At 44.7% G+C, this 23,306-nt stretch overlaps 1 long non-coding RNA gene across 1 annotated transcript in view; it reads left to right on the top strand.

Annotated features, from left to right (window-relative positions):
* Positions 1–9,745, top strand: part of LOC309626674 — a 49,764-nt gene extending 40,019 nt beyond the window's left edge. Inside the window, exon 6 of the long non-coding RNA XR_014243351.1 lies at positions 2,995–9,745. This is a non-coding gene — a long non-coding RNA (uncharacterized lncRNA). The remainder of the gene's footprint in view (positions 1–2,994) is intronic.
* Positions 9,746–23,306: the final 13,561 nt, after the last annotated feature.

The following is a 23,306-nucleotide window of genomic DNA, read 5'->3' as shown; positions in this document are numbered from 1 at the left end:
ATTGATGAATCAACACGCAAGCAGTTGTGGAAAACCTGTTTGGCTCCAGCACTGTCCTGTGTCTTGTGGGGAGCATGAGAACACCACGCTTTGCCCCAGCCCCCCACCCCACCACGGAGGAGAAAAGACTGAGGGCTAAGAAATAACAGGACAGCAAACCAAGGAGGAATGAATTCTTTGGCCTAGATTATATGAGTGGTTTCCAGTTCTGGCGGCACATTAGAATCCCTGGAGAGCTTTTTAAAAATACAGATGCCTACTGGAATGTTCATAGCAGCACTGCTTGTAAGCGCTCCAAACTGGAGGCTATCCAAATGCACATCAACAATAGTGTGGATAAATAATTATGGATTATTCGAGTAATAGAGTACCGCTTAGCAATGAGAATGAAAGATCGACAACTACATGCAACAACGTGGATAAGTCTCTTTAGTGTAATGTTGAGTGAAAGGAACCAGATAAAAAAGTGTCACGCTTAAGTGGACCATTGCAATGTAAGTTGCTAACAATAGAAAAAACTGGGTGTGGGGTACACTCGAACTCTCTGTACTGTCTACGCTTCTTTTTTTTTTTTTTTTTTGCAAATCTGAACTGTTCCGAAATTTAGAAGTTTATTTAAATATAAAAGTCATACTGTATGGTTCTGTTAATGTCAAATACAAAGACCAACAAAATTCATCCTAAGCTATTAGAAGTCAGGAAAGTGCTTACCCTAGGAAGAGTGTGTCTGGAAGGGTACACGAGGGGACATTGGGGTGGTGGTAACGTTCTGTGTCTTGATCCGCGTGTTGGTTACATGGGCGTGTTCCACTGTGAATATGTATCAAGCTAAACACTCATGTGCACTTTCTGTATGTAATATTTTATATCAATAAAATGTTAAAAGCTGTGCCGATCCTACCTAGACTGATTAAATCAGATTTCTTAGAGGAGGGCCTGGGCATTAGTATTCTTTAAAAGCGCCCTGGATTATTCTCATGTGCATCCAGGATGGAGAACCATTGCTATTTGTCCTGTGGGCAGTGAGAGGAGCCAGAAATCAGTACAGAGTGGAGTCATGGGTACAAACTTCCCAGAGAAGGCAGAACACGTATGGATTCTTAAAGGCTGGGAGGGATTGATGAGGCCAGCGGGGCTCCACTATAAATGAGCATTTCAAGCCCAGGAAACATTCAATTTCCAATTCTCATTTTTCTGTTTTTCTGGCAGTGGCTACACTTTTGCTTAGAAACTTGATTTCCCATCTTAAATGCTCTTGTCATGTGTTGACCCCTTAGGTTCGAGAGCTGTGAACAGGGTCTCACTGGGTTTCACACAAACGGAATTAAAAAGCAATTAGTCTTGTGTACCTTAAACACTATATTTTATCTAATTTGTACTCGCTTGTATTTCTGCTCAAGCCTCAGTAAGCCCTCAAGAAAGCATGCTTATAATAAATGACTGGCAAAACTAGCCTCAGCATTTACGTTGGATCACAGACGCACTCCCTATGGTGTTAGTAATCAACTGCTAAGACATAACACGTTTAAGTGTACAAAATTGGGGAAGGGAGACTTCTTCGGGGCAAGGTGTGATGGATTCCTGGCTTATGTAGGAACTTATGTCTGAGTGTATGCCAATGCCGATGATTAGTATTAGTCCAGAGAGTCCAGTGGACTCTCTGATAAGTTTCTTACTTGTAAGGGGGACAGGATCTGTATGGAATATTCACTAAGAGTATTTGTGAACTTACTGTGCCGTTCTGTTCCGATAGCCATTACTTCCTTGGACTCATTCTAGGTAATTAATGATGGTAACAGCCGGCCCTTTTTGAGTGCTTACATCACGCCAGGCACTTTGCCAAGCCCTTTCCATGAATTATCTCATTTAATCCTCCCTTCAGTCTTATGAATCCCCCCTTGACAGATGAGAAATCTAATGCCCAGGATGAATAATTTACCCAAGGTCCCACCACCTGTCAGAAGCAGAGCCAGTTATGTCAAAGCAGTTGACTTCCAGACCATGCTTTTAACCATGGTGTGATACTGCCTACAGGTGTCCTGCAACGTTGGGATGATGGAACCCTGTAACAATTTGTCCTTAAAGCCCTTCCCTCCGCTCCTTTCCACCTCACCATAAGTCTCACGATTTGTCACCTTGCCCTTTCTTCTCCCTCTGACTTTCTTTTTCCCCCTCCTGGTACTTGCATTTATTCTGGAGAGCTGTTTCTCCACCGCCCACTTCTCATCTCCAGAAGAGGGGATGATAAATTAAATCATGCTAAGACATTTGGGATTTGCTGAGTAATTTCTCTCAAGAGTGATTGCACTTGAAGAGAAACTCCACCAGGAGGACAGTGCTTACCATCCGTGAGTGCTTATGAAGCTAAGCGATGATGTAAGCTAGCCCAGGGGACAAAACCCGCAGCCTGCTGGCCAGATCCTGTTTTTTTTTTTTTTTTTTTTAAATTAATTAATTAATTTATTTATTTTTGGCTGTGTTGGGTCTTCGTTTCTGTGCGAGGGCTTTCTCTAGTTGCGGCAAGCGGGGGCCACTCTTCATCGCGGTGTGTGGGCCTCTCACTATCGCGGCCTCTCTCGTTGCGGAGCACAGGCTCCAGACGCGCAGGCTCAGTAGCTGTGGCTCACGGGCCCAGTTGCTCCGCGGCATGTGGGATCCTCCCAGACCAGGGCTCGAACCCGTGTCCCCTGCATTGGCAGGCAGACTCTCAACCACTGCACCACCAGGGAGGCCCCCAGATCCTGTTTTGGTAAATAAAGTTTTACGGGAACACAGCTGCGCCCCTTCGTGTATTTCTTATCTGTGGTTGCTTTGGCGCTACAGTGGCAAGGTTAGGGTATTAGGACAGATGGTATGGACCACATAGCAAGCCTAAATTATTTGCTCTCTGGGCCTTCTAGAGAAACTTTGCCCACCCCTGGGACGCTATGGAAAGGCTCTACTGCGGAGCATGGTGCATAGGCGCTTTATAAATGGCAATTTCCTCTTCCGCAGGTTTCTGATGTCTTCCTCTGGTGAATTCGGGGCAGGAGGAGCATTCTGAAATCACATCACATGGGTCACTGCTGCCCCTGCCCATTCAGGACAGGCATTGGCGGCCACAATCCTTGCTGAATATTCATCTGTACTTCGGCAAGTGAAGGAGTGACGAGCGTCCTCACAGAAACAAAATGATGTATTATTCATTTTTCAGAGAGTGTTTCCTGGAGTGCAAGCAGCAGGAAAGCCCCAGCTGGGGTGGAAGCAGCCTGAGATCGGAAGCATCATCTCAGTGCCAGGACCAGTGAGCTGGACTACGGGATTGATGCCTCAGCGCCACAGATACAGGACAGTTGTGTGTCCTGATAGCTGCTGCCTTACCAGATAAAAGGAGACAGTTATTTTCTCTTTCAGATTGTGTTTAAAATCTCAAAAACTGAAATTAGTCTTGAAACACTTCAAGTTAACTGCTTGTCTGCTTCCTTATTATATATATTTTTAAGGGCCACTTTCCATCATGCCATCCTTGTTTTCCACTGGTTAGCGGCAGGGGTGGCCCGGGGCTGTTGTAGACAGTATTAAATGGCCAGGCTGCAGAGATACTGCTTCTAGCTCCAGTCAAGGAAGCCATTCAATTCAATCTCCCAGTTTCTCCATGAATTCTAATTTCTTTAATTTGGGGAAGTGGTTTTTTTTTTTTAACATCTTTTTTGGAGTATAATTGCTTTACAATGGTGTGTTAGTTTCTGCTTTATAACAAAGTGAATCAGCTATACATATACATATATCCCCATATCCCCTCCCTCTTGTGTCTCCCTCCCACCCTCCCTATCCCACCCCTCTAGGTGGTCACAAAGCACCGAGCTGATCTCCCTGTGCTATGTGGCTGCTTCCCTCTATCTATCTATTTTACATTTGGTGGTGTATATATGTCCATGACACTCTCTCACTTCGTCCCAGCTTACCCTTCCCCTCCCCATGTCCTCAAGTCCATTCTCTATGTCTGCGTCTTTATTCCTGTCCTGCCCCTAGGTTCTTCAGAACTTTTTTTTTTTTTTTAGATTCCATATATATGTGTTAGCATACGATATTTGTTTTTCTCTTTCTGACTGACTTCACTTTGTATGACAGACTATAGGTCCATCCACCTCACTGCAGATAACTCAATTTCGTTTCTTTCTATGGCTGAGTAATATTCCATTGTGAATATGTGCCACACCTTCTTTATCCATCCATCTGTCGATGGACACTTAGGTTGCCTCCATGGAAGTGGGGGTTTTGCATTTGTGGACCATTGTCTCCAGGAGCTGTATTTCCCATTCTAGGGATACCCATGTACCTGGATCTAATACTTTCTCCTGGATAACTTAGAAGGTCTTACCTTCTTAATGGGTCACACATGATTAGATATTCTCCATCGTGCCTCTCAGCACTCTCAGTAAGATCTAGTCTCTGTGAGGTTGGGAGAGTGGTGGAGATTGGAATTAATATGAAATTTACCCTATTGTCATATCCTGGCTTCCGCAGAAGCCCAGGCTTACTGGAACAACATAATTCCAGGGAGCAGGAGTGAGGGCAGAGGGCAGTGAGGCAGGAGGGGTGAGGTGGGGATGGACTGTAGAGCCAGCCTGCCCTAAGTTGCTTCATCTCATGAGGCCATTTTCTAAGAAGAAGTGTATATTGGATCTCGGGACAGTTGACCCTGAGGCGAGAGAGAGCGAAGAATTTATCCCCCAGCTTCTGTCTTCCCCACCAGTGCCTGCCTAAGAGGTTGACTCCATGGGTTCTTAATGCCCCTGTGCATCCTGGCTGCATGCGTGGGCCCTGGGTAGGGTCCTGAGAAGTCCCAGGGCTCCTGGTCATGGGTGTAGCCACTTGGCCAGGCCCTGCCATGCCCCTTAGTGCTCCCGATTTCCCTGTGCACCCTGGCTTTCTAGGCAAGCACCACCTGTAGCTCTCTGCTTTCTTGGGTTGAGGAGCAGGCCCCGCCCACACACCAGGGAGTTAACGTCCCAGAGAGCCTGAGAGTCGCTGGTGGCTAAATACGCTAGCATCCTTGTCCTTGGGTGAACCAACGGTGAAGTCTGTGCTGCATGTTATTCCAGAGGCTTCCAGTGGTTGAGCCTCAGTTACCACTGCAATCACCTGCTCATTACCACACCCTTTATCGGCTTTCTTCTCCTCCCATCTCACTCCCGGACTCCCCTTTCAGTGTTCCAAGGAGCATCTCTGTATCCTTATCTCAGAGTCAGCTTCTAGGAGAACCCAGCAGAAGACCACAGAGAGGCGCTCAAGGAGGTGAGAAGCCCGGGACATGGGCACGCGGCAGATGCTGCTCTACTGCACCTGGGCGAGCGCTCCAGCTGCAGTGACAGCTGGGGCAGGAGTCAGGGGAGGCCGAGAGGATCTGAGGTGGTGTAGCAGGTGTCCAATGGCCATGTGCCATCTGGCAAGAAGGGTTACAGTTCATTGATTTGAAGCAGGCCCTGGGTATTTACCGTGTGTGGAGACCGCACTGAGCACTGCCTGGGGCTCAATGCACTTAAGGCTCAGCATTGGGAAGCAGGCACCGTTTTCATTGCCCACATTTTACGAATGAGAGAACAAGCTTAGAAGGATGAAGTAAACTGCCTAAGGTAACACAGCAAGGAAAGGGCAAAGGCAGGACTTAAAACCCGAGGCAATCTGCCTCCAGAGCCTGTCCCTGTTAACGGTTAAGGATGATGCATCTTAACCATTACTTTTTGCAGGTTTACCGTGACCCGATTTAATTTTAGGGGACAGAGCCATTCAGGCACCCTGTTCCATTGACCTCCTACCAGACTCAGTTCCTTAGCTGAGTGTGTGAGTGTGTGTGTGTGTGTGCATTGGGTGGTGGGAGCATGGGAGCTGGGGGTTAAAATGTAGAGACCGCTTTCCCCACAGTGTTACCCAGAGAAATAACCTCCCACTCTTTGCAATCCAAGCAGAAGCTGGTCTGAGTCTTGTGTCTGGGTTTGGGTCCTTTTCCAAGACCAGAGGCTGTTTCTAAATTAGACTCTTAACTTACTGGCCAGCAAATAGCACAAAACAAAACAACTTTTTTGATGATTTAAGTGTAAGTAAGTCAGAGGCAGAGAGATTAACTTTTCCCTCAAATACACAGGGGTTAAAAAAAATTATAGTCTCCAGAGAGGCTGGCTCCTTGAGGACTGAGTTTTTGCCAAGTCAGCACATTCAAGAAAGAGTCTGTGACTCTCTGCAAACCCCAAGCGCCACTGGCTTCCTCGCCTTAGCTACTTGCTGAACCCAGGAGAAGTTCATCTTCCTAAATCCTCACTGTCTGTCAGAACTGAGAGCCCATTTCTGTGCAAGTGATTCATTGTTATAATTTGTGCCACCTCTTCACAGACTCAGGGACTTTTCATTTTTTACATCGATTCCTGTGTAGTATTTCAACAAGTCTCTTTTTCTCCCCTGCTTCCCTCTTGCGCCTCCACCATCTCTCTGCCAACAGATTCAAAACAGGAGTTCGCGACAGGGCTTTCTTTGAGTCTAACCCCAAATCTCACTTTGCCTTTGGCCGTATGTTTCTGACAGGTGCAGAGCAGGCAAGAGAAATGACAGCATCGTGCAGAATGCAAGCAAACATAGTACTGTGCATCATCATATTTTCTGCTGGTGTCCCTTTGGGTTACCATGAAGTCACCTATTGGGACAGTTTTTGTTCTTTTACTGAAACAAAGGAGTCACTGTGGACATCATTCATCCCCCAATTCCACGTTGAAGAACACAAAAATTAGAAAAGGATTAGAATGATTTTGACTCTCTATGTTCCTTCCATTCCAAGGTTTGGGGTAACAATGTATCCCCCACTGTAGGGTGGCTACAGAAGTGACAGGGCGGGAAGTCCATCGAGGTGTCCCTGAATATTAGCCACAGAGGGTAGCGGGACCGCTTTTAGAAGGAGCACACCAGCTGATCGCTGTGAACACAGCACAAAGTGGACCAGCTTGCCTCAATTTACTCAATTGCAGGCAATTCTAGTTCCAAGGTGGGTGAGATGAACAACCTAGAGCCAGGAACATAAACCTCTTCTCTTTGCATCTTAAAACCAATGAATACGGTTTCCAAACCTGAGCCACTGGCACTTGCCAATTCCTTTGCGTTTGGCGTGGGTTTTAATGGGCACCAGAGTGTAGTTGTCTCTCACAAGCTTTTTGCAGAGTATCCAGACGATGCCTCAGGAGAACTCCACTTGTAAAACCCACGGCGTCCCCACCTGCAACATTCCAGAGAGCTTGTCCACTCAGACGCTTTTTGTTCAGTGGCTCCTGGAAGACTCTTAGATCTGAGTGTGGAACAAATTCCAGGGACCATGCACATCAACTTGTCAAATGTTCTGTTGGGTTGGTGGCATACTCTGGCGTAGAACTGTGCCCATGTAATGGCCTGCGTGCAGTTCATGAACTGCAGATTCTGAGGTGCACGCTGCTCTGACACCGAGCAGCCCGCAGGGAAGCCATGGTAAACTTGAACAGCAGATGGAAAACTCCACCGAACCTTCTATTGGCCATATGTCACTTCTGAGTGTTGGCCAACAAACTAAATCTGCAGCTAATATATAGTGATTTAAGCAGCAGAAAGAGCAGCTGCACTTTGATTTCTGATGCCTTTCCTCCAGGCTTCCCCAGCTCACTGGAGTTTCTTGAGCTACTTTCCTTAACCCTGCGCGATCGCTCTGAATCTTCACCAGGTGGCACCATCTTCGGAGCTATGCTGTTGGCTGCATCCAGCTTAGCTGATGTATCCCTCTGCTCTTTCTTCCTTGCGGGCAGTTTTCTAACTTTTTTGTGATGATGCTTATTTTTTAAATTTCATCAGAAAATGCTACAAAGCACAAGACTCAAGTGTTTTTATACTTCTGCCTGCTTGGCTGTTTCTCTTCTTTTCTCAAGTCCCTCTGATTACAGGGCCCATTGCGTTCTCTTTCGGAGCGCCTAAGCTGGTCATCCGCTGAGGCTGCAGGGCTAGTCCTTGGAGTAGACTGTGGGAGGGCAGCTCGTTCTGATTTATGAGGACATGACCTGGGATGGAGCTTCTCTGGAAACATTCAGCTCTCTTACTGTCAGAATCATCTAGAAGGAAATGATTGCTAGCAGGAATAAGGAGAAGAGGCCATCTCTTGGCTGTTTAGTCTCTCTGGCTCTTCTACCCCATGCAGTGGAAGTGCCAAGTCTCTACTCCCAGCCGTGGGCATGCTAAGCTGGCTTAGTGCTTGAAGCCTCACGGAAGGAGGCTCCTTGTTATAAGCTGAGGGTTATACAGTTGTTTCTGGGGTCGGGGTGCTGGAAACTGACAGGAAAGGAGTGGGAGAACAAAACCAATTTAAACTTGCATGACTGCCACCCACTAACCCAATAACTCCATTTAGGAATATAAGATCGCCGAAGCTGTACGACCATAAAATGGCTCTATAGTTGTCACTCTAATGAACTGCAACTCAGGTCTCTATATGAATTCCTGCAAAACTCAGCCACCTCCCTAATGTTATTCAAAAGACTTTGAATAGCACTGTGAATAAAAATTATAACTGACTACATCAAACTCAATGATTTCTATAACATCTGGAGCAAAGCACATTAAATGGGGAGTAAAATGCACATTCATCATGGGTGTTTGGATTTGTTTTCTATTTTTACAGAGAGAGGAAGTAAGAAATATCTTTCCTATAGGGATTTTTAGTTATCTGTTCCTGTGCTAAACTGGACACCTCACAGAAGAATTATAGCCTTGATTTCTGTGTTTATAGGTTGATACTCTTTTTAGGTCTGATTAAGACTTTGTCCTGCAGGAACTTCACTTTGGGGAATTTATTCTACAGAAAGAACTGCTGTGTGAAACAACATATGTACATGGTTAACCACCCTAGCATTATTTATGGAAGTGGGAGATTGGAAGCAACCCAAATGTTCATCAATGGTGAAGAGATTAAATTATAATATATCCACACACTGGAATGCAGCTGTATAAAAGAACGAAGATACTCTGTATATACAGAGATGGAAAGAACTCCAGGACGCTTGTTAGGAAAAGTCAGATACAGAATACAGTGTACAAAATGAACTGCATTTTAATCCATGTAATATTTGTATATGCATAAAGAAAGTTTAGAAGAATACATAAGAAAGAAGGCTACTGGGAGAGCAAGAACAGAGCTCATAGGAGGGAATAAACCACTCATTTATTTATTTATTTTAATTGAATATATTTGACATATAACATTGTGTAACTTTAAAGTGTACAAAATGTTGCTTTGATACATTAATATATTGTAATACGGTTGCCACTGTATCGATATTTATCACAATACATAATTATAGGACACTACTGTTGTCTATATTTATTCTACAGTACATTAGATAACTATGGCTTATCTACTACTCCTTGTAAGTTTGTACCCTTAAGCAACATCAATTTTATCCCCCCACTCTCCAGTAACCACCACTTTACTCTCTATTTTTCATGAGTTTGACTATTAGATTCTGCATCTAAGTGATACCATACGGTACTTGTCTTTCTCTAACTCACCTCACTTAGCATAATGTGCTCAGGGTTGAAATGGCAGGATAGCCTCCTCTCTCATGGCTTAATAATATTCCATTTTATATATATCTCACATCTTTTTTATCCATCCATCCATTGATAAGCATTTAGGTTGTTTCCATATCTTGGCTATCGTGAAAAATGTTGCAATAAACATGAAAGTGCATATATCCCTTTGAAATCCTGTTTCCGTTTCTTCTGGGTATATAACCAGTAGCCACTCACTTCTTAATCTCTTGGAATCTGGCTTTTGTATCCACTGTTCTGAAGGAAATTTTCCTTACTGACTCCCCTATAATGTCCTAAATGCCAAACTCTCAACCTCCTTAATGTCACTGCCCACTGTTGACCATACACTCTTCCAGAATGAAGTAACTCCAGTGTAGTTGAATCAGAGGTTCTGCCACTCCTTAGCTTTGTGTGCATGGGAATGCCACTTAACCTTTATGAACCTCAGCAGATACAGAGAGGAAAGAAGGAGGGAGCTAGTATTTCTGAGTGCTGGCTATCTTTTAAAAGAAGTATCTCTCTTTAATCATTACAATGGCATTATGAGGTAGGCACTATTATAATATTATCTCCATTTCACAGATAAGGAAATTGAGGCTCAGAGAGCTTAACTGACTTGCCTCAAGCCATATAACTCCTAGGTGATGGAGTCAAGATTTGAACCTCAGATGACTGGCCTCTAATACAAGCTTATGAGAGCACTTTGTGAAGGCAGGTACAGCAGTGCTTTCCTTCACCACTGTCTTCTCTTCTCCCTGACTCTCCTCTGGACTATTTCTTTCACTCTAGCTGCTGCTCATTTCCTGATTCCTCTGCTGGCTCTTCTTTCTTCTTCTCCTCAAACAAGATTGTCTCCAAGGTCCTGCCCTCATCTTCCTCTCTCTAGCTAATCCCACTTCCCAGAAGAGTTTTGACTCTCACCCTATGGGTTCACCTTCCAGACATTTATTTCCACTTGCTTGATGGACGTCTGCACCTGGACATCTTGCTGGACCCCAAGGGCCAGTATTTCCCAAACCATATATATCATCTTCCTGTTCACAATCTGATTCTTCTCCTTCTCATCCTTTTCTGAGAATACTATCCCCAACCCCGTCATTCCTTAAGCTCAAAACCTTAGAGAAGTCTTTGATTCTTTTTTTTCCCCCTGGCTTCCAGTTTCTAATAAAGAAAAAATTCTGCTGTTTTGACTTCGACTGCCTTCATATAACTCAGTCCTGCATTAAATCTTGTCTGGGGGGTGCTCTTTTACCTGACCATCCCACTTCCAGTTTTGTTCCTCTCCTAACTAGCTAACTATCTGACAGATGACCTTCATATAGTATGACACCCAAAAGACCTATGTGAGGAAAACTTTCAAATGCTAATGAGAAGCACACACACATAAAAAGACTTCATAAAGAAGGAAATAGCTGTCCCTGGGAGAAGGAGGATCAACAACCCATGGGCACCTCAAAACCATATTCACAAGAGTCTGGATTTGGAAAGAAAAGGACAATGTAAAATTTTACCTTCCTTTCTCAACCTGGTAATGCAGAGATCTTGGAGAGCTGACCCTGAAACATAGGTGTAGAGAGACCTTCAAGATGGAGGAGGAGTAAGACGTGGAGATCACCTTCCTCCCCACAAATACATCAGAAATACATCTACATGTGGAACAACTCCTACAGAACACATACTGAACGCTGGCAGAAGTCCTCAGACTTCCCAAAAGATACATACTTTTTTTTCCTTTTTCTCTTTTTGTGAGTGTGTACGTGTATGCTTCTTTGTGTGATTTTGCCTGTATAGCTTTGCTTTTACCATTTGTCCTAGGGTTCTGTCTGTCCTTATTTTTTGTTTGCTTTTTGTTTTAGTATAGTTTTTAGTGCTTGTTATCATTGGTGGATTTATTTTTTGGTTTGATTGCTCTCTTCTTTATTTTTTTAATTACTTTTTAATTTTTTAATTTTTAATAATCTTTTTTTATTTTAATAACTTTCTTTTCTTTTCTTTCTTTCTTTCTCTCTCTCTCTCTCTCTCTTTCTCTCTTTCTCTCTTTCTTTCTCCCTTTTCTTCTGAGCCATGTGGCTGACAGGGTCTTGGTGCTCTGGCTGGGTGTCAGGCCTGTGCCTCTGAGGTGGGAGAGCTGAGTTCAGGACACTGGTCCACCAGAGACCTCCTGGCTCCACATAATATCAAATGGCGAAAACCTCCCAGAGATTTCCATCTCAATACTAAGACCCAGCTCCACTCAACAACCAGCAAGCTACAGTGCTGGACACCCTATGCCAAACAACTAGCAAGACAGGAACACAACCCCACCCATCAGCAGAGAGGCTGCCTAAAATCATAATAAGGTCACAGACACCCCAAAACATACCACTGGGCGCGGTCCTGCCCACCAGAAAGACAAGGTCCAGCCTCATCCACGAGAACACAGGCACCAGTCCCCTCCACCAGGAAGCCTACACAACCCACTGAATCAACCTTACCCACTGGGGGCAGACACCAAAAACAACGGGAACTACGCACCTGCAGCCTGCGAAAAGGAGACCCCAAACACAGTAAGTTAAGCAAAATGAGAGGACAGAGAAACACATAGCAGATGAAGGAGCAAGGTAAAAACCCAACAGACCAAACAAATGAAGAGGAAATAGGCAGTCTACCTGTAAAAGAATTCAGAGTAATGATAGTAAAGATGATCCAAAATCTTGGAAATGGAATGGAGAAAATACAAGAAATGTTTAACAAGGACCTAGAAGAACTAAAGAGCAAACAAATAATGATGAACAACACAATAAATGAAATTAAAAATTCTCTAGAAAGAATAAATAGCAGAATAACTGAGGCAGAAGAATGGATAAGTGACCTGGAATATAAAATAGTGGAAATAACAGAATAGACAGAATAGAATCAGAAATTGACCCCAATGCTTTTATAAGAATTCAGGATTTGATCAAGTTGCATATTTTAATCAGTGGGAAAAATTTACAATTCAATAAATGGTGTTGGGACAATCCGGCAAATAATAAATCTGTATTTCTCCTAAGTTTTATACCAAAATAAGTGCCAGATGGACTACCAACATGAAAATTAAACTACCAAGGTTCTAGGGAAAAATGTAAAAAAATTTAATAATCTTGGAATAGAGAAGAACTAAGCATGATAAAATTCAGGAGACATAAAAAAATATTGATAAGTTTGACTCTAAAGATCAAACATTTCTGCAAGGTAGGAAACTCTACAAATCAAGTCAAAATACAAATCATAAACAGGGAAAAATATTTGTAACAAACTTGTCAGACGAAGGGCTAAATTTGTTAAAATATGAACTCCTATAAATCTATAAGAAAAAGATCAACACTCTAATTAAAAAAACTGGCAAACAACATGAACAAATCTATCACAAAAGGAAATACAAATGGTTCTAAGATAGTTGAAAAGATACCTAGGTTCCCACACAATAAACAAATATAAGCAAAAACTGTATTTTTCACTTAATATCCAAAGTTTCTTAAAATGTATTTTTGACCACCTAATTTTGACAAGGTTGTAGGAAAACAGACATTTATACATTTTTGAGGTATGTCAATTGATACAACCTCGAAAGAGGGCAATCTCAGAATATTTATCAACATTTAAACTGTGCATATCCTTTCACACATCAACTCCATGTTTAGGAATTTCTCCTACAATTACATTTAAGCTTGTGGCCGGAGAAATATTTAAGTATATTCACTGCAGCACTGAGTGTAATAGCGTATTTTACCATCTCAAAAAAGAAATGAAGAAATAGTAAAGCATGGGGCCTGCCATGTTTACCGTCTACTTTAATCCCGTCACTGTTTTCCCTCAGCTATTGAGATTCTTGTGATCTGGCCCCAGCCTACCTTTTCTCTCGTGTATCTTGCTTCTCTCTACACCCCTTACACTGGGCCAAACGAGCAAAGCGCATTGTTTGCCCTGCACACTCCCACCTCCGTACCTCTCTTTGTGCTGATCCTGTTTCCTGTTGCCTGACATGCACTGTTCCCAGCCTCTCCCCTCTTCCTCATCTATGACAATCCTAATTACCCTTTATAACCTCACTCACATGCTACCTTTTCCTGAAGATGTCCTTGGATCCTCTACAATGCCCTATCCTTAGTTGAAAATTTCTACCTGCTCTGACTTTTTTATTTATTTGGCTTCTCATAAAATCGCTTTATTTAGATTCCAAACAGACCAAAGCAGAGAGAAGAGGTGACCTCAAGTTAATCCGTCCACTCGCGAGCTGGGTCCCCAAGTCTCTGGCTCCAGCCGGCGGGAGCTGCAGACAGGCCCGGGGTCTGTGACCCCCAGGCACCGCCTCCACCCCGCGCCGGCGCCCAGCACGCTAGGGGCCCGCAGGAGGCGACGGCGGGCGGGGCGGGGCCTCCCTCCAAAGCCGAGGAAACCCAGGGCGGGACCTGGGGACCGGCCCGGGGCCGGCAGCGCACACCTACCCGAGGAAGTCGAGGCGACAGAGGCGCCCGAGAGCCCACACGGTCCGTCCGGCTGAGGTAAAATTTGTTAAGCTTGTTGGTGGGGATGCGCTGTCAGGACTCTTCGTGGCCCGAGTCGTCCGCGTCGTCCCCGCCCCAGCTGCGGGCCTCGGCCTGGGCCTCGCCGCCCTGTAGTCGTGCTGGCAGAAGAGGTCCGAGCCCCGGTCGGGCACCGGGCCTGGGTCTTCCCGCAGCCCTGGGCCAGCGCGGTGGGACCTTCCCGCCGTCCCGCTCCGCGTCCGCCTTGGTCCCCAGGACCCGCCTCGGGTTCACGTGCGCGTGCTTCCGGTCCTGCCTTCGCTCTCTTCCCGCTTCGTGTGCGTCACGGAAGCGTGCACGTTGGCGGGTGGAAACAGTGTTGGGTTCGCTGAGGAAGGTGGTGATGCTCAGGAAGATGGTCCTGTGTTCTGGGTGGGTTCCGCCGCTCTGAGGGCGGGTCCCCGCTCAGGGGGTAGGAGGTAGTCGAGCGGGGGTTGGAGGATGGAGACGCGCAGCCTCGCAGACGTTGGGGCCCCGCATCTCGGTCAGGAACAGAAAGGCCGGCGGGAAGTAAGGGTAGTCGATGGCGATCTTGAGACGCGCCTTCAAGCAGCTGCCCTCGGAGTAGGTGTTGGGGGGCCCGAAGATGGCCACCTCCCAGTTCAGGTCGCCCTTGTCCACCAGGGTCATCCGAAGCCCTCCACCGGCTCCTCCGGCAGCCCCTTGAGCTCCAACAGCAGCGCCTTGGGCGAGCTGGGCGCCAGCGGCCGGGGGGAGGGGCCGCCTTCCTCCGCTGCGCCCCTGGGTGCTCCCCTGCTCTGACTTTTGACGTGTGACCCTTTTGTCACAGCAAGTTGGGACCGGCTCTGGAACTGGAATGACAGTGATACTTTGATGTCCTCCCTTTGATGCAACTGTTTTAATCTGGGGATACTTTGATATAAGACAATTAATGTACATCCTCCCCCCAAATGAAAATATCTTCTGTTTCTGATTATATAAGATGCACATACAGTTGACCCTTGAACAACGTGGGTTTGAACTGCGTGGGTCCACTTATACATGGATTTCTTTTTCAATAGTAACTACTACAGTACCACAGGAGTTGCAGTTGGTTGAATCTGAGAATTTGGAACCAGGCATAGAGAGGAACCCCGGATAATGGAGGGGCCACGTATACAGAGTGCCCTACTGGGTTCTCTGAGCAACGGGTCGGCACCCTTAATCCCCGGAATTGTTCAAAGGTCAACTATACTTAGAAATGTGGAAAACCTTAGGACTCACTCCTGTGTGTGTGTGTGCTGTGCTCTGTGTATGTGTATAATGGAATAAAAGAAAAATAAATTGCCCGAAATAAATTACTGAATCAAAGAATATACACGTTTAAAATGTTAACATACGTTGCCAAACTGATCTCCAGAAAGATTCATGATTCATTCAACATTTATGGAGATCCTAGTGTGTTCCAAGTACTGTGTACTATTTAGGGTACAACGGTGAGCAACACCAGGTGTGGTCCCCACCAGGTGTGGTCCCTGCCCTTGTGGACTCTGTGTAAGTATTACTAGGAGAAGACACATATACTGTTAGAAAGTACAGTAGCGTGAATTCCTTCTATTTGGGGGGGTTCAAGGATGACTTCCTGGAGGAAGTGACATTTCAGATAAGGCCTGAAGCTTAAGTAGGAGGTAACTAGACTAATAGGGGAGATAAGAGCGTTTTGGCCTCAGCCTGTGCAAATGTGGCTGCTGGGGGAGTTGAAGAAGGCTTGTTTGGCTGGAGTGGAAAGAGAGGGGAAGCACCGGGCAACATGAGGCTGGAAAAATGGGTAGGAAGCATGCCATAGGTGGCTTCACAGGTCTTGTTAAAGATTTTATTGTTATTCCAACAGCAAGGAGAGATAAAAGCAATGATTGGGGATCCTCTGTGTTTTAAAAAGATAACTTTGGCTGAGTAGAAAGAACTGATGAACAGAGGCAAGAATGAACAGAGGTTGACAAGGTAGGGGGCTATTATGGTTATCCAAGTAACAGGTGATAACACCTTAAACTGGCTTGAAGTATAGATAATAATAAGAAATCAAGGCAGAAATATAGGAAAATGGATGCTTTTATGATTTTTACCAGTTAATACCACTATTAGACTGAATATCATTGATCATTTTTGTCTTTGCCAATCCAAGGGGTGTGTGTAGAGTATAAATTATATATAATATGGATTGTAGATACAATTTATAATATGGATTATGTATACAATTTTCCTTTGATTGGAAAGTAAGGTTGGACTTCTTTTCCTTTTTCATTGGCCATATTCATTTTTATTCATTTCTTCTTTTGAGTTATCTGAACATATACTTTGTCCATTTTCTTCTGTTCCAGGATCCAGTCCAGAATCCCACATTGCACTTAGTTATCATTTCTCCCTTGTTTCCTCTGGTCAATGACAGTTTCTCAGGTGTATATTTTTATTAATCATTTGAATAAACCATTGTTACACTGATGCAGGGCAGAGCTTGGTAAGAATCTAAGTGCATAATCAAGGCAAACTTAAACCAACTTAAAAGAAAGCAGATGGCAATCTGTGATCTATGTTGTGAATATTTTTCCAGTTTTTTTTAACTTGGTTTGTGTGTTTGTGTATATGTCTGTTTATGTGTGAAATCATAGTCAAATCAATCAATCTTTTCCTTTATTATTTCTGTCTTTGGTATAATGCTTAAAAGTCCCTTCATCCCAACAGATAGAACTATTTCTGTGAGTTATCTTCTGTTACTTTTACAACCATACATTGTCAAGTTATATCAAATAAGATGCAATACATACATCCTAACCCTATCCCTTATTCTCTCCAGCCTCACCTTCACTAGATGGGGCAATAAAAATCAGTACTTAGGTGGCACTTATGATATAAAATCAGCAATGTCAAAATGAAGATGTCATAATGTCTTGCTCTGCTCTGAATTTCTTTGTGGCATCTAACTTGGGTCCTGACCAAAGCCTTACCCGTGTCAATGCTATTCTTTAATTGTCTTACCAATCCTACCAGATCATGAGTTCCTTGAGGGCAGGAACCACGTTTATCTCATTTTGTGTAATACATCTGTGACTGGGCCCTCCTTAGCAGACTCTGCCAACATAGCATTTTAATGCATTTATTTCCATGAAGAAAACAGAAACTAGAAACACGCTGATGAAAATGTAGATTTTTCTCAACAGTTTTGTGAGGCATTTATTGGAAGTAAGAGTCCATCATAAATCATACAGCAGGACAATCAAATTTCTACACCAGGCAGCATTTCTCTCCCCTTGCTCTACAACTTCTCTCTAGTGAGAGTAAAAAGTCTAGTCAGCAAAATAAAACTCTCCAAGTTAGCCTAATAAGCACCACGTATTTTTCTTCAAACTTCCCTTAGGGGTTCATCTTATCACAGCTGTGTCCCTTGAATTTTTTTTTTTTATCAGAAAACCTTGGGCATGACAGAGAGTCAGTCAATGCTTGTGGGAATCAATGAATTGGGCCACATTGCTGCTCTGATAGTGGATTTATGCAGTGACTTCTAGGAGGTAAAAAAGACTATTTACTTTTCTAATTCTTCCTTGTTTTCATTTTATGGAGAGCATTAGGACTCTATTGGAAACCACCATAATTTTACGGGCTACCAGGTGAAGTTAATTATAATAAGGCTCCATCTTAAATTCCCACCAAAGGGCTTAGTTACTGGAGCAGCATTTTCTTAAATGGGCCCTTAGCATAGGCCCAGAGGACAGTGTTACGGAAAAACAAACAGATGGTCTGGATGAGCTGAGAATATGGCTATCACCTGTCTATTCTGGGTGGCCAGCCAGAGGCAAATCCATCTGGAATAAAGCCTTTGGGCTAGAAGCCAACAGCCCCCAAATGGGATGTTTTCTCCCTTCCCTGAAGAGAGAGAAGAGAGGAGTTGAGAGGCTAGAGCAACCCTAGACAAAGTAGGTGTAAACAGTCTTAGTCCTAAGGACCAAGCCATGTGCACACAGGTGAGCAAATGAGATTAGAGGTGGCTGGGAAGGTAGCTGTTTAGCTTCAGATCACCTGCTGCCTCACTGAGAGTTGGGTTAGGAGTGGAGCCATGGAACATTTGAATATCAACTGAGCACCAGGGCACAAGGTAGGGTCCAGTTCAAGTTATTAGAAGGCTTGTGTCCTGGCACCTAAATTTTGGCCTAATGATGAGTGGGGTCAGTGCCCCTCTTTTCCTCCCCTCTTTAATTTCCTAATGGCTTCACCCTGCTTCCTGAGCCCTGCTCAGCCTTAATTTACCTGTAACAAGTTCCCCTAATGTGAACTGATCTCTTGGTGATAATGTGACCCCTAGAAAAGTCATTTTGTCTCTCTGAGCCTCAGTTTTCTCATCTGAAAAATATAAGGAAAATAATGAAAGATAATGTGGGTAGAGCAACCAGTACAGTACTGGGCACCTAGTTGGTGTCCCTGTTGTTCATCTTAGGAGAAGCTAAGGCTGTTTCCAGCTGTCGGGACACCTGAGGCTTCACATTCTCTCAGGCCATTGGAGGGGGACGCCTCGAGCAGCAGGGACGGCAGGAGCCTTGCTTTTCCTGATTCTTTGCTGCATCAAAGTTCTCAGCACTTAGATTTCTTGCCTATTTTGATGCCCAGATGATGGCTCCGTGGTATCTCTTTGAATGCCTCAGCCCATGAGTTATAGCGTCCGCTGACCTCTCTGCAGGGTAGGACAATGGGCTAGCGACAGCTGTGGGAACCACGGTAAAGAGCCCGCAGAATCAAAGCTGCAACTGGGTTAACAACACTGTGGCGTTAGGGTAGCTGTCTTGAGGACTGTAAAAATAAGAAGAAAAAGAAGAAAAGAAATCCAAGCCCCAAAACAAAGACAGATGTTGTGACTTAGGAAAAGAGTATAAAGGGATAACAGTTTAGAAATTTGTTTTCCTAACAGCAAGTAGATACTTAATTGTGTTAAAATATATCGAAAGACATTTTATGTTTACATCGAAATTAACCAAAAAAGGCAGATAAATGAAAATCTAGTTTTTTCTACTCCTCCATTTCCCCTTTTCTTTCTTCATTTTCCTCTCTTCCTCCAATACAATAAAACATTCCTCCTCTTAATTATTCCACAGGGCTCAGGTAGGCTGGAATCAGTGCTATGGTAGATGTAATCCATAAATGGGAATCTTGGAAATTTCACCTCCCCCCAACATCTGCTGCTAAGTGTACTTGAATCTGACTGAGGCAGAAACCTCTATTAATATAAATGTGAGTTTAGTGTGCTAAACTCACAGTTAGAAGCCCATTCTGGGGACGAGCTGGGTTTAAAATCCAGTCTCTTCTCCCCTTGCCAAGACTCTGCCTGCCCAGAGAAGGTGAATTGCTGAGGCCTTGGTAATGGGCCTGAACAAAGGCCCTCCTGGAATTGGGGCAGAGATGAAGAAAAAGAGAGACATTTTTGAGAGACTGGGACCTGAAAGCCCCATGATGTGACTATGCTTGCAGGATGGTCAAGAGTGCCCAAAAGACAGGAGAAGTCTGCAGTAGGCAATACAGTCTAGGAGAGGAGAGAGGAGGCTGAGAGTCTAGTGGGGAGAGGAATCCAGGGAGAAGTCTTCAGGAGGCCGGGGAGGAAAGGAGCCCTTCTCTGAATGTCAGGGTGACTTGGAGCGCAGCCTGTCCTCAATGCAATGATAGGACTCAGAGAAGCCAGACAGGGAGGATGGTGCATCCCACTGGCCACACACTGATGACAGATGTTATGTTTTGGCTGGCGTGGAGTGGAGGGCCAGGCTGTGGGGCTGGGATCAGGGAACAGGTGGAAAGAGGGTGGGGATAATAGTAGAATACGAGAATGAAACAGACTCCAAGCCTATGCTTTTAGGCCCTGTATAGCTGTGATTTATCTACTTTTATGTAGTTGAATAGAGTTTGTCCTTTAGAGAGTCTACACCCTGTAGGAAAGTGGATTTGCTTTGTGCCTCACTGAGCCTGACTGAGTGGCCTCAGGTTGTACTTCAAGGTCCTAAGGTGGAGAGATGCTGAAGAGAAGTGATGGGGAAAGTGGAAGGCCCAAGGTGGTGTTCAAAATAAGAAAGACCTTCTACTTGGAATACCCTAGACCTGCTTTGTCTTAGAGGGTGAGATGGATTATGGCCTGCAAGACTAGGGCAGGAAACATGAAAAAAAATTTTTTTTAAGTGACAGCAGAGAGTGAGGCTGTAAAGAGATGGGTAAATCCTAGACTGACTTAGGCGTCTTCAAAAGGGGAGTAACTGCGTTCCTGGATGTCCAAAGAGAAGGTTGGGGGCAAAGTAAAAAAGAAAAAAAGAAAGAAAATAAACTGCTTCCCCAAATACATGAAGATGTGTAGGATCTGGGAAAAGTGGGAGAGATTCTGTTTGGAGAATCCAGGGCAGCAGATGGGTAGCTTAGGGTGAAAATACCATGGAGATGAGGTTTCTGACGTGGGAGTGGGAAGGAACATTGTCTGTAACGTTGTCTGTACTCAGAGCTCAGCCAGAAAGGCATGCTTTAGTCACATGGGACACAAGGAGCAGCCAGCGAAGTAGGGTCGCTCTACAAACTGACCTCCACACCTGGCTGAGCCAAGCATGATGTGGGACTTGGTGAAACCCCTGTGTGGCTGTCAGTCCAGAGCCTGCACCCTGGACTCTCCCAACATGTGCTAAGGAGGTTTTCGTGTGAGCTGTGTGATCTGAGGGCCCACGTGGGGCTTAAATTATCTGAGAAGGATGTAGAGCTGGACAGTAATCCTGTTTTACCACCTGGTTTGGAGGCTGAGGAAGACAAGGGGAAAGATGCAAGGAGTTTTGTCATGGAGAGAAAACACACTGGGTTGGATGGATGAGTTAGATGGTGGTTAGCCCTTCCACAGGCAGCTGATCTTGTTTACTCAATGGGCCCCTTGGTTTTGAAGCTTCTTTTCAGTTCTCTGAGACTGAGGCAGACCTCACCCTCACTCCCCTTTACTTAATACCCTCAGCCCGGTCTTCATGAAGTGCCAGAGGCTTGTCCATATTAACGTCATCCCAACAGAGGCGCCCCAGTCACCCTGCACGGGAAGCCAGTCTCCAGACTTCAGGGCCTGATGCGCCAACCCTGTGTGTCGGCCCTACACGCCACAGAATGCCCCTTTGTCATGGCCACTGCTATCAGTGTTAGCACACACTACCCAGAATCATTGTCTTATTTAGCAGATGAGAAATTCAGAGTTCAGGAAAGGTAAGTGGCCTGCCCAAGGTCATAGAGCTGGGGGTCAGACCAGACTGTGTTTTTCCTACTCTACCTTATTCCCCCCAATTAAGTCCTTCTCCACAGTCACTCCTTAAGTTGTCCTCATTTCCTCAAACTCCCCAATTGTCATTTCACAAAACAGCATTCTGTTCCTCGTAGCTAACTCTAATACCTCCACAGAAATACTGGTCACTGGAACAGACACACTCACAAAAACTCACCCTTGGAAAACATTGTCAAATTCAGATTTAGGCCAGAAAAGAAAATCAGACTAAATTATATTCTTATGTTTCTTTAATTCTACCATAAAACCAAAAACCTCCAATGAACCGGAAAATCTCTCCACAAAAATCATTAAGTTAAAAATAAACTTTAAAAATTGAATGGCAGTCAACAAGAATAATAGAAAATGTAAAACCTTCAGACTAGAGCAGTAATTATCTTATTGATTTGAAGGCTAAATGGGAAGAAAGGGAACTTGGGGATAGGCTATGACTAATGATTGCTGCCCTTTGGCTGGAAACTTCGAGGCATGATGGGTGATTAAGTTTTAGGATCCCAGATGGAGGCCACTCTCTCCCCACCTCCACCGTGAAGAAGTTTATTCAACAGACTGTACCCCAAAGCACTTTTGCTAGCAGTTCTAATGTGGCCATACAATCAAATAACAGTTCTTTGTAAACTGTAATAGACATTACAAAGGCAGGTGGTACCTTATAAGGTCTTGTAGTACCTTGGATCTGGACCACTGTTATATCCTCAGAGGGCCTGGACTTCTTAAACGTTTGTTGAACAAATGAGTCAAATAGTCTACAGATAACACCTTTCTGATATTACTCCTTCTGATTATATGCAAAGATTTGGGTGTGGGGTGGGGGCAGGGAAGATACTCATTTACCATCTATTTGCAACCTAAAAACTGCCCTAATCAACGACTGTGGATTCTTACCCTGCTTGGAAGGATCCTATAGAAAAGGAGTCCTTTTCCTGAGAAGGAGGTTGGAGAAGATGGCATTGCCAAGATTCTAGAATGTGGACTCATCAGGGTTCTCCTCGTGACACCACGTGATTTGCCCTTTACCTTGCTCGTTGCCACCCTCCTCCGTAGCCTGGCTGGGCTCTCTCAGGACGTTCGTTTCAGCCCCTGGAAACTCCGACATCACTTGATTTCTATGATCCAGTCCTTGGAATTTTGCTTTCCCAAACACAAATAAATCCACAGAAAGTACACTGAAGAAGTTTTTTAGGTTTCTCTTGAGGATAAACTCCATTCACTCATTTATTCAATAGATATTATTGATGACTTACCAGGTGCCAGGCCCACGGCTATTACTGAAGATCCAGCCCTGAACAATACAGACTAGTGCCTCTTCTTAGGGATCTTGAATGTTAGTGACTGGGAGAAGGGCCCCAGTGAAGTGGGCTCTGCCGTGGCTGGGCTCCACCTCCCATCCCATCTCAGGGCAGGTTTTGCAATAGGGAAGGGAACAGTAGCAAGTCTGCTAACTTTGGGTAAGTAACAGAGGTGACATCAACAACCTCACTCTCAGCAAATTTAGGCTAGTTCACCTTGTTTTTTTTTTTTTTTTTTTAATTAATTATTTATTTATTTCTGGCTTTGTTGGGTCCTCGTCTCTGTGCGAGGGCTTTCTCCAGTTGCGGCGAGCGGGGGCCACTCTTCATCGCGGTGCGCGGGCCTCTCACCATCACGGCCTCTCTTGTTGGGAGCACAGGCTCCAGACGCGCAGGCTCAGCAGTTGTGGCTCACGGGCCCAGTTGCTCCGCGGCATGTGGGATCCTCCCAGACCAGGGCTCGAACCCGTGTCCCCTGCTTTGGCAGGCAGATTCTCAACCACTGCGCCACCAGGGAAGCCCCCACAGGAACTTCTTGAAGCTACCTAAATCCATTCTTGAACAAGGTGAGGTTATAAATACAGAAAATAATCAAAATAAAGAATTGGTGGTTGGTGGTAGGGAACCATGGAG

Source organism: Balaenoptera borealis (assembly GCF_965194805.1).
Source record: "Balaenoptera borealis genome assembly, chromosome: 3".
In the NCBI taxonomy this organism is placed as follows: domain Eukaryota; kingdom Metazoa; phylum Chordata; class Mammalia; order Artiodactyla; family Balaenopteridae; genus Balaenoptera; species Balaenoptera borealis.
Note: the sequence above shows the minus strand (reverse complement) of the source record. Positions and strands in the feature narration are given on the sequence as shown.